Here is an 18448-nt window from a genome sequence, read left to right on the forward strand (position 1 = left end):
CCATTCTAAGTATACCGGCCTTTTGACTCTAAGCATTATTAATGTAGGAATCCCACAGAGATCCATACTTGGACCACTGTTACTTTCCCTCTTCATTAACAATTTATCCACTAACCTGCCCCACCTCAGTGCTGTCCTTTGTAAAGATGATATTTCTCTACTTGAATCATGTAAGGACACGACCCGCTAGCCCACCAAGAAGGTGAAAATATAAGCTAAGAATTACTCATTATAACTTTGATAATTAAGAAATCCTTGATAGGTTTAGAGTGGTTCGGGACATTGTAAGAATCTTAGTGGACATGTTTGCCCCTCCCCCCCACACACACACACAGGGGCATGGGAGGAATGCATTGTTTTCCTATTCCTGTGGATATCAAAGTATGTTTATCTCTTACCATACCTGCTATGGTGACCTACCAGAGACAGTCTGGGGACACATTGGGGATCTCACAGGTGTTTGCCTCAATGATAATGAAGGAGTTCCTGGATGTAATCCTAGCACATGCAGATCAGTACATCTATTTCCTAGTGTCACATCAGGCTCATGTTAGGGCTATGTGTGTCTTTTAAGGGATGGCACATTTCCTTGAGCTACATGGTGCAATAAATTGCAAACATGTCTCAGTTAGGGCCTCTTCATTTCACAGGGTGATTGTTACTACAATTGGAAGAACTACCATTCCATCAATTGCCAGGTAGTGTGTGATGCATGTGATGCATGCGGGTGTATCACCATTGTCTCTGCCCAGTATCCTGGCAGTGCACATGATCCCCATATCTGGGACACTAGCTCAATCTACTTCCTTTTCCTGCATGGTAGGATCCTCTGTGGTCATCTTGTTGGTAAGATGAAAATTGTTTTTTTCTTTTTTAGTAAGCAGTTATTTGTGTTAAATGTAATTGGCATATATTGGCACCTCTCTCTTTCTCTCTTTTTAAATGGATGACAGATATCCACTGGAGCCATGGCTTGTGACTCTGATGAGAAATTCATCTGGAGCTGCGGTAGAGAAATATAGCACATCCCTGTCTCAGACCCTTATTGTGATTTAGAGGGTCTTTGGCCTTTTTAAAAGCCATTTCAGGTGCCTGTATGAGTCTTGGAGTGCCCTTCAGAATGACCCAGCAGTTGGGTGTAGGATGCTTACTGTCTGTTGCAGTCTGCATAATATGATCATGCTTTGGTCTGGTGGTAAAATCACTCATGCTGTCATTGAAGCTCCCAGTTCTAGTCCCACTATGTCTAATGTTGATTAACTGACAGCAGTAGTAAAGGACCACATTTGGCAAGCTCCTGCACGGCATGTTGCTGCAAGGTTAAGAGGCGGCATCTAGTCCAGAATTATGGACAATGGCATTCAGGTTGGTGTTTCTTTTCTTTTCCATTTTTTTTAAACACATACAGCATAACTGATGTATGCAGTGATACCTGTGGGCTATGTTGTGTGGTGCATGGTCTGCTGTCACTGTTCATCTGACATTCTCTCATGTAAAAATAATTTTTATTACTAACTTTTTGCCTGAGTGCTCAGTGATTCCTGTGCAGTGCTGCTGAAAGGTGGAAAATCAATAAATAAGTCAACAATTGCACATGCTGTATTTAATAACTGTTTTGTTTACTTATTTATTTATTATGCAATAGAAAGTGGTACCGTAAGTACTGAAAAATGTGTTTCATTTTCAGTTTCTGTGTAAAGAATTATGTTGCACTGCACATCAGATTTCTTTCTTATTGTCATTAAAAATAATTATGAGCTCAGAAATTTTCTTCATTTGTGCAGTGATGAGGTTGTACTGGCAGCAAAGTGTATGTGGCAGGCTGACTATTTCAATGTGCCATGTCTGTATGATGTAGTGGAACCAGTAAAGGATTGCTCATTGCTATTGTGATTTCCTATGTAACTGTAACCATGTGGAATGGTAATGTATGTATCATTTCCTTTTGGCCCAATGTTAAGTTATGTACTTAACAGATGTATATATTCTTCCATCCTCCCCACTATGTAATGGTATGTAAACCAAATTTTATAAGATTGCAATTCCAGAATATGGTAAAAGTAATAGATGTAAAGTGAATAACTTCACATATATGGCACTCCAACCTCCCACCCCAACTGATCCTTAGTTTCAGTACACAGACATATTTATCAATGAAAAGTCATAGAAGCTCCAGATCAAATCATACACATCTCCTATTGATAGGCCTGGTGAAGATGCAACAGATCTGGATGATGGGCTTCCATGAGAACAGTAAGGTGAGTTGGTGTGATGGTGTGATCTAGAGGAGGAAAGTGACCCTCCTCTAAGTGACCTGACAGTGCTTTGTGACCTTGACCTGGAATGTGAGGTTCTCCTAGGTGTAGATGACTGTTGACATGGCCTATGAGAAATGTGTAGTTGTTGCTCTATATGAGTGCTGACATTACTGTCGTGAGAGCCAGTGTTAGTATTATGTGATCTCCCTCATTTGTCCGGACATTACCCCATCCCATTTCCCTAGTAAAACAGAATCCAGCTTGACTCTGGTATGTCCAAACCAGTATACAAATGGAGGTTCCAACTGATGCCTGGTGTACCACCATGCTATGCATGAGTGAAACCATGGCATTATCCCTTCTCTCTGCCAATTCAAAGCATTGTTTGAAACCTTTGCACATATCCTGTATGACCTTTAGCATTTTAGCTGACTCTCTGTTGCACTGGTTTGTGCCCTAACTATGTCATATCACATTTCCTGATGTGCAGCCAGTGCTTTATGTGTTTCCTGAGGTAGTTCAAAATACTTTCTGTACTTGGAACCTCTTTGTAATGGTGTTACTGTGGGAAATGTGGCCTCACACTGCCTGCCTCCATCCTCAAGCTGTTCTTCTGCATGCGAAGGCACTGATGTAGATGGGCAGGTTTGCTTCTGGTGTACAAGTGTGACTGGAATGTGAGCCCGTGTTTGACTTTGTGATGCAGTGTCACTTTCTGTGGAGTTACTAACATGTTGTGTGGTGAGACAGCCTGTCATTACACTGGGACACGGCCTGCCACTTCCCTCAGGGTGCCTCATAAATATAACTACATCATCAGCAGCAACATCTTCATCATCATCATTATCATCAGCAAAACACAATCTACTGATGACTTTATTCATATTTTTGGTACAGTTGAACTGTTTGTTTCTGATGCTGAGTCTGTAAAATAAATCATTGCAACACATTAATAGCAGTACAACAGCATATGGTGTATCATGTTTACAAGGGGTGCAGTGGGACACTTACCATAAAGTCTGTTAAATTTTCATTCTCTGCTGATGTACAAGGCTGACCAAATAATGACTTGTGACAAGGTTAATTACAGCACTGTTTGTCACCATTCAGTTTTAAACATTGAAAAGGTGCATACTTCAAATCAGCCTTCAGGAGCTGATAAATGCAAATGCTGCTGTAGACTTTGGCTTGATAGAACAGTGTACAAACAACCTCTAATTATTCGATTTGCACCATCTTCTGTATCATACTCATCCCCACAAATGGGCAGAAATGATACTAATGGAGGGATGAAAAGGGTGTCCTAATGGGGAGATGAAAGGGGTCCTAATGGAGAGATGAAAAAGGGGTACTAATGGAGAGATGAAAAGTCGGCATGCAATAGAGAGTAGTAGTGCTGAAGTTGAATTCATCCTCAAGTCTTGGTGAGTACCTTTGTGAAGTGGACCCTATTTTTCACAAAAATATCACCAAGGGGACATTGATATATAGACTGTATTTATATAGCATATATCATGGACAGAAGGAAGTCAAAAACAAAAAAGATAACTGGGTGCATAAGTCCCAGCATAAAAAAGTGCCCAATCCTGGTAGGCACACTGGTGCCAGGACTGGAAAAAATGACAGTGTAGAATCCTAAATATCCAGAAACATTCCTGCAATGGGGCCAGGCCAGGCCCAAGGTGAAGATGCCCCCCCCCCCATTGTAGAAGGAAGTAGCAGTCCACAAAAATCACAAAAACTGATAGGCCAAAGATGAGCCATAAAGATGATAGAGTGGACTGTTAAGGATAAGAAAGAAATGATGTATTGTTGCTATTATGCCAAAGCACAGAATTTCCAGACAGAAGATATACAAAGAGATTAATGGATAAATTATAGGAAAGAAAAATACTTTTGCAGGAAAAACTGTCAGAAGCTTCAAATAAAAAATTGTATTCATTAATACAACAGGTTTTTAAAAAGCAGTAGATAGATCAAGAAACTTTGACCTGTTTGGAAAAAGCACCATCTGAGGAAGTACAAAAATGTAAACAAAAAAACTCAGACATTTTTGAAAAGTATAAAAAAGAAATATGGAGATGGGAAAGAAAGAGAGATTTGATATTGTGCAATATTTATGCAAAGGAGAAAGCCATGTTAATTAATATAGAGAACGAAGCCACAAAGATATTCAAAGAGAAATTCAGGTAAAGGCATCCAAATATGGAAAATTTCACAATAAAAAATGAATATCACAAAGATGGGATGTGAAAAAAAGATTAGTAAAGCAGAAGCTAAAGAAATAGAACTTGAAGAGTATCTGCGAAGTGAAGGATTTAATGGAGAAAGTCTGACACAGATGACATCACAGCATTATGGAGTGAGTCCACAAAGTAAGGAGAAGCAGGAAGATCAGGAGAAATTTGAAGAAGAAATGTGGGCATAGGAAAGAAAAAGAGAGTTAATATGGTGTAATATTTATATAAAGGAGAAAGCAAAACTAACCAATACAAAAAGAGCAACACAAAGATATTTGAAGAGAAATACAGGCAAAGGAATCCGGATATGGACATTTTTACAATACAAAAAAATAAGAAGACAAAGAGGAAAAGTAGAAAGGGAGATTAGTAATAGAGAAGTTAAAGAAATAGAAACTGAGGTTATGGAGTACATGCAAAGTGAAGGATTCAGTGTAGAAAATCTAATGCAGAAAATATCACAACAGGATAGAGCAATGGATATCCAATTTAAAGGGAAACCAGTGGAACAGGAAGCAATTAGTCAGGTGCAATATCAAGATATTTTGGAGCTTCCACAGGAAACCAGAATAACATGTTCACTTAAATCTAGACAGTAAGGAAAGGAACAGGAAACTGTGGAAACTTTGATGCAGTCAATGTTGAGGAGTGATAGGTCAGTGAGTTCCCATATGACAGACCAATGGATGGCACATGATGAAACTGAAGTGAAGGTGCCACAGGACGATGCTATAGAACTTTCAACAGAATGCCCACAGGAAGTGGAAAACAAAGGATGTGCCCTCAGTCTGGAAGAAAATGAACTAAGGGAAGAATTGCTTGATTTAATGGTCATAGATAGATATAGTAAAATCAATGAAAAAAATAGACTCCAGAAGGTCAATAAAACCCCAAAAGTCAGAAGTCTAATAAAACAAATGAACACAGTAATTAGCACTGTCCATAGAGATTCATGCGATATAACAGAAGTAAACAGGATATGTTACTGTGCAGCTAAATTAATAACTGATAAAGTTCTACCACAAGAGCACAGGGTAGTGAGGCAAAGGAATGGGAGAAATCGAATACCATCATGGAAGTATCGAATAGAGAAAAATATAAAGCAATTAAGACAAGAAGTGTCACTGTTAGAAGAATATAGAAGCGGGAGTAAAACAACAAAAATATTAAGAGAGATAGATGTGATAAAAACAGTGTACAGTATTAGAACAGACTAGGATCTATCATGCACTATTGCAAATAACAAATTAAAAATTTCATCACAAGAGGAAAAACTTACAAGATACACAGATAAATATAAAGGAGAAATACAAAATAAGCAATTTAGTGATGACCCAAAAAGGTTTTACAGAGAATTGGGAAACAAGGTAAAACGAATTGAAAGACTGCCAAAAAAAGAAGAAATAGATACATTTTGGAGAAGTATCTCTGAAGATCCTGTGGAACACAACAAAGATGCTAAATGGATAAGAGAAGTAAAAGAAAGAATAAGAAATTTAAAGGTACAGGATATGAAATGGGATGAAGTAACAGCCAGAAAGACTGAAACAAAGTTAAGAAAAGCCTCTAATTGGAAAACCCCAGGCCCAGATGCAGTACATAACTTTTGGTTAAAAGTATTAACATCTTTGCATGAAGACCTAGCCATGAGTAAGAACTATTTATATTCGCACCCCATACAGAAACCAGTCTGGCTAAAAACAGGTAAAACAATGCTCCTACTTAAGAGTGAACCTGCAAGCTATGCCCAAAATTATAGACCAATAACTTGCCTTCCGACGATGTATAAACTATACACAGGAATTGATGCTGACAGAGTTTATAGTCATTTAAAAGAAAACTCAATTATGGTAGTAGAACAAAAGGGCAATAAAAGAAAGTCATATGGAACAAAGGATCATTTGTTGTTAAATAAAGTCATAGTGGAGAACTGTCAAAAGGGGAAGAATCTAAGTATGGCATAGATTGACTACAAAAATGCTTTTGATAGTATCCCACATTCATGGATAAAAGAGTGCTTAAAAATATTTAAGATACACTCTACACTGATCGACTACGTTACAGTGACCATGAAACAATGGCAGACCACTTGCAAATTAAATCATGATAAAGGACAAATTACTATCCTAGGGATACAAGTTCAAAGGGGGATATTCCAGGGTTACTCTCTGTCACCGTTGCTGTTCTGCCTTGCATTAACCCATTAAGCTGCCTACTTAAGAGCTTAGGCCATGGTTACAATTTGGCTCCTAGAAAACAACAAAGTGTAAAGACTTCTAATCTTCTATTTGTCAATGATTTAAAACTGTATAGCTCATCAGATGAGGAACTGAAAGCACAGCTGCAGGTTGTTAAAACTTTTTCAGATGATATTAGAATGTCATTTGGTCTTGATAAATATGCAAAAGCAACCTTTAAAGCAGGAAAATTGCAGCATCAGTGAAAAGATCAGTTTGGGATGAGAACGTGATATAAAAGAACTTGAGCAAGAGGGAGTGTATAAATACTTGGGAAATGATGAAGGATCAGCAATAAAACAGGAACAGATGCTAATAAAACTTAGTAAGGAATACTTCAGAAGACTTAAATTAATCCTGAAAACAGCATTGATGTCTAGGAACAAAATCCAAACTATTAACCAATTTTCTCTTCCTGTCCTAACTTACAGTTTTGGAGTGATTGATTGGCCCCAAAATGTGTTGGTTAAATTAGATATTAAAACAAGAAGGATGCTTCATGCTCACCAAATGATCTATAAAAAAATCAGTGCATACCAAGATTATATATTCCCCGTTCTGAAGGAGGGATGGGCCTCCTTGAAATTGATTACATGTACAGGTCTGCATTTGTGGGTCTCCACACATATCTGCTGACCTCACAAGACCCAAATTTAGTGAAAGTTTTGAAACATGAAGAGAATAAATCTAAGATGACTTCTCTGCTTAACCTAAGCATATCGCCGTCAAGCAGAAATGGAAATCAAACCAGAAGTAGATAAAAATCAGACAGCAACTGAATGTGCCAAAAAAAAGGAAAGAATATAAAGTGAAAGAGCTGCCACAGATTTTGGACAGTCAGAGGGTGGTGGCATCGGACATGAGAGTGTGGCGACTATGGCATCTGTGACTGTAGACAATAGCCATAGCAAGACAGTTGGTGAGGTCCCACACAGGCATATTGACAGGGTTGCTCGAAGGAGGACTGCTGCCCATTCAGCACCTGTCAGAGATGGCACAGCATGTGTCACCTGATGCATGTTTTGGTTCATCATGAAGGCACAGGCAAATTGGGAACAGTACACCAGATGGATGCTCAGGGTCATGGATGTCACACTGCCTGGCATGCATGACTCCACCCACGGCATTGGTGATGCCTTACATCATTTCACTGACGATAGGGTGAGACCATGTCTGTCCTTAACCGTGCAATGTCTGTGCTTGAAAGTGTGGTGGGAGTAGGGTGCCAGAGACATGGATGTAGGTCAGCCACAACATCAGCTGAAAGCCCATGTGGCTGTGCACAGTCACACTCCCAAAGTAGCAGTGCCAACAGCACTAACAAAGGGAGGGTGCTGTCCACACCACAATGTGGCAGACCATGGGTAAGTGGTCCTAGGCAGTCTGGTGATGGACACAGACCCAGCAGACACTGGTCACTGTCAGCAAGAATTACCACATTTGGCCCAGGGCATGGTGATGCTAGTGCCACTCCTGGTGGAGCCAGTTCCCATATTCATGGCCAGAGACAGTGAACTGTACATTCTGCTATGTACGGTCAACAGCTGTCCAACATACCCTCATGTAGGGCTGGCACATGGCTTAACTGTGTAGATGCACACACTCACACATCACTGTCACTTGTAGGACACCCCCACACACACACAGCTCCTCTCCATGGCCCAGCTGACTAGCACCCCTCCAGAAACACACACAATGTCAACCATATGGCACAGCCTAGGACTTTGGCAATCCCACACCACACCCCATGCATGTGATGATACCTACACCACATCCCTGTCATCTGTACAATTGATGCACAGAAATGCTACTATGTGTCTGATGCACAGAGTGAATATAGTACACTTAATGGCAGTTTATAGTGCAGTAGTGTTATGCCCTGTAAGGTGCGGTCTGCTGGCAATTGTCACGCATACACATCAAAGTTTATTTATCTTTGTGCCATGATGTTGTATTGTTGTTAGTATTGCTGACTGAATATTATCTCTCAGACCTTATTCTGTTTCTGTTCCAGGTGTTTGTGTGTCTACACCGTGGGGACCTGCCTCCAATACAGCAGCTCAGGACTGCATAGTGAGAATGCAGAATTGTGACATCACCAAGTTATGGCTGTATATGTGCATGGTTACTTAGGTGCATATGTGTAGAACAGTGTATGAGGGACAATGAGAGCAGACAGCGTAACCTCGCATGCATACCCCTTGACACAGCATGCTACTCCTGATACATGTCACCTGGGATTTACATAGGATCACCGGTTCATAGGATCATAGAAGGTTAATAGGGTAATGGCCCTGGGTCCCTTACAAGCCTAGCCATTACTTTATCCCCAACACAACCATCGATCAGCACCAGTTGCCCCTGTCACAGAGGGACACAAGAGCAACCCCTGGGATGGATTTGTGGTTCCCCATCCACTCATCATGTCTGCACTTGATGAGAGTCTGCATGGTACTCTGTTTGATATGTCTGGGAAGTGCATTCCTGAGACAGAGCAGCCTCTGGGAGACAAACCTGTCTCTCCATCAGGTTTTGCTGATGTTGCATATCAGATTCAGGCCTGTCATGCTAGTAATGTGTGAAGAGTTAGACTCACATATATGGGTCATCTGTGGAAGGGCTGGGCACAACATTGTCATCTAGGTGTGCCATAGCCCACCTGTGGACAAGATTTCCAATACTGAGTGGGGCACTACTGATTCAAGGATGTCTTCATGGATCAGATGCTCGAGGCCATGGATTACCTTTGTGGGTATTGCTATGACTTTCCAGTCACTGCAGATGTCTGGATAGGTACATACAAAAGGGCCATGGCACTACATTATTGTTGTACTGACAGAGGATTATACAGAGGTAATGTCCAGCTTTTATCTGGATGCACTCCCTTAACCTATGTGGTGAACCATGTACAAGGCTTTTCTGACCACTGCCTCTCCTTGATGGCTGAATGCAACAGTGTTATCAACCTGAGTACCCAGGTCTGTCCACACAGGTTATTTGTTTATGGGGTTGCTGTTGATGTGGGAAATAATGGGGCCATATCCTTGCCATATGGTATGCTAGTACTGTTTTCTGCATTCAGCTTGAGGCCAGGACCTTGCCACCATTCCATAACTGAAGTAAGATCCCATTGCAGTGTGTCAACATCAATTGGTGGGACAGAACACAACTTACAGTCACCACAGTCTTAGGAAGTACCTCCAAATATGGGTGGTAGCAGCATTCATGCCTAGATACATGTGGGTCATTGGGGGAAGCAACAACTCACAGGGCCTCCACATGTCTACATTTTGCACAGGCATAGGCAACACTGTTTAGGGTTGCCACCTTATGAAATGTACAATGTGGGACACTGCTTGTAGTATCATGAGAGTCGGCATGGCAAACCATTTTGAAGATGAGCCAATAGTATGGCATCTGTATGTATTTAAACTGCAGCATTTGACTGTTTTGCTTTACACTGATGAAGGCTGTGTGTTCTTACCAGCCGAAACCGGTCTTGTCAACTGTCTTTATGATACTATAAAGAATAAACAGTGTTTTAGGTCACAGTTTGCTGGCTCCACTTGTTTTTCTGGATTTATCTTAATTTTGGTGCCGTGCAATTGTTCCCGTGCAGGAGGTTCGATTTGTGTGTTACACTTCTTGTAGTATCATGAGAGTTGGCATGGCAAACCATACCCATGGCAAGGTGGGACAGGTGGTGGCCATACCTCTCATCTGTACAGATTTCTGCAAAATGTCCTGATGTTTGCCACATATTTTGGTCCATTTTTCATAACATTGTGGTGTTCTAGCAAATTATTGGCAAATCATTAATTACTGAAATTAGACAATAGTGACAGATATTTTATTTTCAGACTTAATAGCCTTCCAAAAATTCATGCTAATGCACAACCTGTTATGCTATCAACGTTGTATGTTTGTAAGAGCAATATTTAAAAATTGCCCCTATTATTTGGCCTTTGTCCCACTTTTCTGTATTGCTTTATCCAGATTTATTGTTCTAAGGGGTTGAGAGTTATGATGGTGGACCTAAAACAGCCACACTGCTGTAAGAGGATATGCATTCACACATGCATAAACTCATAAAGTTTCTTGTTTTGGGAATATAACCCTTACCTATTTAGGTACATACACTATAATACTACATATATATCGCATGTACCATGGAGCTTATGTGCCTAGAGGCTGTCTAATGGTGCATCTTAGGTGAATGACTGCAGAAGGCCCTGTAAAGTAATCCAATGGGGGGTTGACAGGATGGAACAGGCCCTCAAAATGGTATAACTATCGCAAATCCAAGGCAGTCACACTACTACAGTGGATATGCTTCTCTCACACACTCACGCACACAGAGTTGTCATTTGCAAGGTTAGAACCCCTCCCTATCTAGCTGTATGTACTACAGTGCTACACACTTATCTGATGTGCCATGGAGCTTACATGTCTGGAGAGTGTCCAGCTGTGCATCTAAGGTGAACGACAGCAGCAGGCCCTCTAAAGTGACCCATTGGGGGGGTTGACAAGGTGAAACAGGCCCTCAAAATGGTATAACCATCACACACAAGGCAGGCACACTGCTATAGGGGATATGCCTCACTCACCCAAATACACACACACAGTTGCCAGTTGTGAGATTAAACCCCCCTACTTATCTAGTTGTATGTACTATAGTGCTAAATACTTATTGCATGCACCATGGAGCTTATGTGCCTAACGAGTGTCTAATGGTGCATCTTAGGTGAATGACAGCAGCAGGCCCTGTAAATTGATCCAATGGGGGGGTTGAAACTTGCCCTCAATATGGTATAACTATCACACAGACAAGGCAGCCACACTGCTACAGGGGACATGTCTCACTCACACACACTCCACGCTCACAGAGTTGTCAGTTGCAAGAATAGAACACCTCCCTATCTAGTTTTATGCACTATAGTGCTACGTACTTATCACATGCGCCATGGAGCTTTTGTAACTGGAGAATGTCTAACGGAGAATCTAAGGTGAATGACAGCAGCAGGCCCTGTAAAGTGATCTAATGGGGGAATTGACAGTGTGGAACAGGCCTTCAAAAATGGTATAGCCATCAGACACACAAGGCAGCCACACTGCTACAGGGGATATGCCTCACTAACACACATACAGTTGCCGGTTGTGAGATTAGAACTTCTACCACTCTAGTTGTATCTACTATAGCGCTACGTACCTATCACATGCACCACAGAGCTTATGTGTCTGGAGAGTGTCTAATGGTGCATCTAAGGTGACTGACAGCAGCAGGCCCTGTAAAGTAATCCAATGGGGGGGTTAACAGAGAGGAACAAGCCTTAAAATACATTGGCATTGCACACACATAGTCAAGACATACACACTGCTGCAGGGGGATATAGATGCCCACACACACTGAGTTGCCATTGTTGGGATTAGAACCCCTACCTATCAAGCTGTTACATTATAGTACTACATATTTATCACATGCGCCACAGACCTTTGATGTTTGGAGAGTGTCTAAAGGTGCATCTAAGTTTGATGACATTAGCAGGCCCTGTAAAGTAGGCCAATGGAGGGGAGTTCACAGGTAGAAAAAGGCTTTAAAATTTATTGGCATTGTACATATCTAGGAAGGAACTACACACAGCTGCAAAGGGATATATTTGCACACTCATTAAGTTGCTATTGCTGGGATTAGAACTACTACCTATCTAGCTGTTTACACTATAATACTATGCAGTTATCGCATGCGCCACAGAGCATATGCATTTAGATAGTGTTTGCCACTGCTGTTGGGGTGGATGACATTATTAGCTGTTAACAAGGAGGCAACTGTTGTGGAGGACAGCAGTTACAGGGCCATAAAATGAGTCACCATATAACAGACATAGGCCTGTTGGGTGTGTGTATTCTGCTGTATGTGGAATATATACACAGACACACACACACACAGTGGCCACTGTGAGATTATAACCCATACCTACCTACTATTACACACTACTCCTCACCATACTATTTGCATATGCCAGTGATTACAAGTGGGTTATGAGTGGCTGCAGCACTACATCACATTATGCTTTACTGAGTATCTTTTTCTCTCTCTGCCTGCTTCTTTCCAGTTCTGTCTGCTATTCTATGTATGTATGTATGATATAAATATATGTGACCTATATATATATGTGTGTGTGTGTGTGTCTGTATGTGTGTGTGTGGGCCTATATTACACCCAACATATCCAGCTATATCTTATATGTGCTAATGTAGATAAGGGTAATCATGCCTGATGGAGATAGGGAGAGACAGTTGAGCTATACATAGCTGTCTGTATGCACAGAGGTATATGGACATCACAGCTCTATAGTCAGATGTGGGTTCAGACATGGGCTGAAATTAGCTAAGTGTAGGAGCATGCCCAGTATGACCATCATTAATTACAATGGGACTCCAGGCCAGAACTACCTGCACTCCAGTCCAGGAGTTCTTTTGCTGCTGGACCTGGTGGAACAGTCCAGCTCCTCCATGATATACTGTCTGATGGATTTTGTGGCTGTGTGCTGTCTGCAATATCTGAACCATATGTAGGATGTGTACAGCATGTATTGGACTGAACAGAGTTTTGCATAATACATCTGGTACATTTTACATAGCACTGTGATTTCTTGGTACGTCAGTGGCAGATCATTATAGATTGATATGAAGAAATGCTGACAGACATTTGGGTTACCGACTCCATACACTGCAGGGGACCTATGCTACTACACAAACTGTAGTATTCTGCACTTTCTACATTAGTCTGGCCAGTAGTTCATCCTTCCCCTTATACATGTACCAACTCTTTTGCTCAACGTTTTCTGGAAATCATCAATTCCAATGCCTTGGATCAACTTATCCACACTCCCACCAGGGACAGCAATATCCTAGACCTGTTCATCCCCAACACGGGTGGCTGGTGTTCCACACCAGCAGCTCCTCGTTGGTCAGATGTGACCACAAGCTAATCATCCTAGACATCCACATCCCGCTCCCAGCCCCCATTAGGGAAACAACCGTAAAACATTTCTTCAAAGCCAACTTCACGCTTCTTAAGACAGAATTGGCAAACTTCATAACAGCCATGCAGATGGACAATACAGTTATGACTGCTGAATCCTACACAAATTCACTTTATAAGCACTTACACTAGTGCATGGATCATGCTGTCCCTAACAGAACCAAGATGCTATCCTCCAAAAAAAAGGAAGCCAATCTGGTGGTCTTCTGCCATAAACAAACTCTACAACAGAAGAAAGAAACTGTTGCAAAAAGAGTAAACTCCCATGATTGGAGGAACTCCCTGGTCAGCCTCAGTAAGAAGCTGAGATCCCTCATAAAATCCTCCAAAGCTAGTTATGAAAACAAAATTGCCACTGATTCCAAAGACAACCACAAAGCATTCTATAGTTATGTCAAGAATCTCAATGGTAACACTCAGATCTGCTCTGAGTTACAGTACAATGACACTAAATATACAGAACCAACTGATATTGCCAACATCCTGGAAGATAGGTTCAGTGCTAACTTTACCCCCCCTCCCACCCTCTAAAGGGCCCATCTTTATACCAGAAGAATGCAAAGTTCCTGTAATCATGGCTGCACAGGTAAAAACCTCACTCTCCAAAGTCAAGAACACAGCATTCATAGGACCTGACAACATTCCATGCTGCCTTCTACATGAACTACAGAATTAACTGGCACCCCACCTAAGTACCATGTTCAATCATAGCCTCACCTCAGGATTTGTGCCCATTGAATGGCGCACCGTGACAGTTATCCCACTCCACAAAGGAGGGGGGGCACAACAGACCCTGGGAACTACCACCCCATTAGCCTGATGAGCCTAGTCTGCAAGGCCATGGAATGTATCATCATGGAACTCATAAACCAAGACATTGGAGATCTCCAAACTCTGGACCCCACACAGTTTGGGTTTGTAAAAGGCAGATCATGTCTCCTAAACCTGATAGACTTCTTTGAAGTAGTCACGAAAGTCATAGATGAGGGTAAGGTGGTTCACACAGCCTATCTAGATCTCGCCAAGGCATTCAACACCATCCCCCCTCTGGAATTATAGATAAACTCACTAAACTAGGTATAAATCCCTATGTCACAAGATGGGTTGCCAACTGGCTTACTGACAGAACCCACACTGTGAAAGTAGCAGACTCCAAATCAGACTTCAGACCAGTGACAAGTGGAGTACCACAGGGTTCAGTCCTGGGTCCTCTCCTGTTTGGTATTTACTTCTCTGAAGTACAGGCTAACACAGAAGGTATTTGGCTAACTAAATTCACAGATGACTGCAAACTAGGAGCCATAATTGAAACTTCTAACGATGTGGACATCCTACAAAAGGACCTCACTGAGACAGACGCCTAGTGTCAAAGACATGGTCTCAAGCTCAATGCCAATAAGTACATTGTCATCCCCTTTGGTAAAAACTCTGTACCCATGAACTACCACATAGGCGGTAGTCTAGTTAACACCAAAAGTGTGATAAGAGACCTTGGGACACAAGTGGACAGTAGTCTCTCCTTTGATAATCACATTGCCACAGTGGTCGGGAAATCCCTCTACATGGCACACCTCATCACAAAAGGTTTCTCATCCAGAAAAAAAGAGGTCATTGTTCCCCTCTACTCATCACTCATTAGACCCATTATAGAGTACAATGGCCCTTTTGGTATGTACCTCACAAGACATCTACAACAACTGGAATGGCCGCAAAAAATACCTCACAAAAAGAATTACTGGCCTCAAACAGATGCCTTATGCAGACCTTCTCAAAAAACTCCAGCTTTTCTCCATCACATATCGCCTACTCAGAGGCGATCTCTGCCTAACATACAAAGCTATGTCAAACCCAGAGTTGTTGGACATGCTCCACTTAAAGAAATCCCAGTCCCTCTGAGCTACACGCTCCTGGGACCTAAACCTTGTCATCACAATAAACAGAACATGCTGGAGGGATAGATTCCTGTCCCAGAGACTTCCCATACTCTGGAACAGACTACCTATCTATGTTAAACAGAGCTCCTCATTAGCACTCTTCAAGAAAAATCTTTATGATTGGATGTGTAATAGGGAATTCACCCCGGGGATCACTTCTATGGTTCTGCTTGACAGGGGCACAGGAAAATCATTGTCTTGGGTGGCGAAAGCCAGGGTACCTTTTTGGCTAGCCTTGTACAGGCCCTAGGGCCAATAGCCTATTACCTGCCTATGAACCTATGAACCTGTATGTGGACCTTTGACCTGCTCTGCTCCAATTCCTGGCTTTGTCCAGAGTTGCTGCTCTATGTAGTTGTAGGTATGCTGTGACTGGTGTAAGAGATTTTAAACCACACAGAGGGTTATGGACCTCATACCTCTGACTGTACCTGTTTTGCAGGTTGTCAAGCATAGTGCCCCATACATCTGCTATGCTCCTCAGACATTTTGTCTTGTACTGTTATTATAAGGCTACATGTTGCCAAAACCTCTCATACTTACAGACCTTAATGTGGACATGGACATATATAACAGTGGGACATAGGCCCCAACATGGGGACAGTATTTTAATATTGGTCTTACAAACCTAGAAAGTTGGTTGCATGGTTTTGTATTGCCATACATTTTCCAATGGGTATGAAGTCTGCATCTTACCTGTCTGTTATTAGTTGCTCAAAACAACCTTTAGTCATTTGTCAATAGGTTGCCAGAAAACTGCAAATGTTGTGACAAACAGAACAGACATATGAGCCATAAATATGGGCATTTTGTTAAACTCTGTACATGTATGGTGTATGGATGGTGCCCATTGACTTGTTGCAAGCACTGACACAGTTATGTGACAGCCTTTATATCCTGCTGTTACATTGACTTGTTACAAACTGCTATTCTAGTCACTATCTAGGCTACTAAGGGTTGTGTCCTGTCCATATCCATGGCCCCCTGTCCCTCCATCATGTCTGTTTTTTTTCCACCTTTCTTGTAGTAAGAAATACTGACATATGGCAGTCTGTAAAACTCCTACCATAGCTGTAGCTCACATGCAAAACAGTAGGTACAGCCAGTCTTGAGCCATGTACCCCATCAACCATGGTAATCCACTTACCCACTAGGCCACAACAGCCAGAAGACAGTGCAGTTTACTTCCTGACACTATCAGCCACAGACAAATATATCACTTTGACCCCTGAATATTGGAGAAATGGTAAATGTGACCAGGTTGACTGGGACAGCCCAGGGATTGTGTGGTGTGTTGTGATTACCTTGCAAACATACTGTAACTGCAGTTGTATGGGGACATGAGTGTGTTGGGGTAGTGGACTCTAGCACTGACAGTCAAGCATCTGTCCTGTGACCCCACTGTATGTCAGTCCCTCATATAGTGTATTGGGTTTTTCTGGCTTGGGGCATACTGCATATTAAGGGTCGACCAGTAATGGATGGAGAGCTCCTGTTGTCCGACACAGCTGTCAGATGTTTGCAGCTATCCTGGCAGCCCAATCTATTCTCTTGCATACATGTGGCAGGTCCATACATATGCTACCATAGTCTACCACCCCATTCATTTCTTATAAAGAAGAGTGACTTTCCTTGTGCCATCAGCGGTTGAGATAACAGTGTTTCAGGGCTGTCTCTGATGCATGACATACACAGCCATTACATGGTAAGGTACAGGTTGTATGGTGTGGCTGGCATCCTTTTTACTATACATGTGAGTTGGAGTGAGGTGTCAGTCCCTAGATCCCTAGGTTGTCAGTGCATGCGCTATGTGTTGCCTCTTTGCCAAGGCCAGGGTATACTGGGCATGCCTACATCTGCTTACAGGGATAGGCTCAAGGGGTTTCTTCTCTGTGTCTCCCTGTGGCTGTGGGGACCTTGGCACTGGTGGGGGGCTGTGTCGCTTCCCTGTGATGTTCCTGCTGCAGCTATTTCCACAGGATCATATTGTGTAGCATGGCACGTACTGTGAATATGTGTGCACATGTGGATGGAGAGTACTGCAGGGCTCCACCAGATACATCATGGCAGTGAAACTGTGACTTGAGCAGCCCAAATACATGCTCTATGATGTCCCTAGTTTGTGTGTGTGCCTCATTATGGCATTCTTCAGTAGGTGTGTGTACATTTCTGATGGGTGTAATCATCCATGGCTCTAGTGGATAGCCAGCATCCCCCAGTAGATGGCCATATGGGATGTCCCCCCTAGCAAATGTCTGGTACAGTTGGGAGGCATGCCAGATGTGGGAGTCATGATAGCTGTCAGGGCTGCCAGCACACACATTCATGATAATGCCCAGGACATTGCATATGACCTGGCAGTTAATGGAGTGATACTACTTGCAGTTGATGTAGACTCTACACTCTTCACCGGGTGGTGCTTTGATATGAACACGAGTGCAGTCTATGGCACCCAGTAACTCAGGGTATTGTGCTACATGGGGAAAGACATGCATATTGCTGACCCTCTCCTCAAGGGTGTGGGGTAAATGAATGTGCTCACTGGCATGTGCTTGCATGGCATACAGGAACTGGTGGAGTACCGTGGATACAGATGCCTGTGAGATCCCCATTATATCCCCAGTTGGTCTTTGAAAAGTATATGTAGCTAATATTCTAAGGGCTACACATACATTTGTAACCACTGCTATGGGTTCCCTCTGTTGGTTCCGGTTCTGAGTTGAGGGAAGTAGAG

Source organism: Protopterus annectens, chromosome 2.part1 (genome assembly GCF_019279795.1).
Source record: "Protopterus annectens isolate FY-2018-M chromosome 2.part1, PAN1.0, whole genome shotgun sequence".
Taxonomy (NCBI): Eukaryota; Metazoa; Chordata; order Ceratodontiformes; family Protopteridae; genus Protopterus; species Protopterus annectens.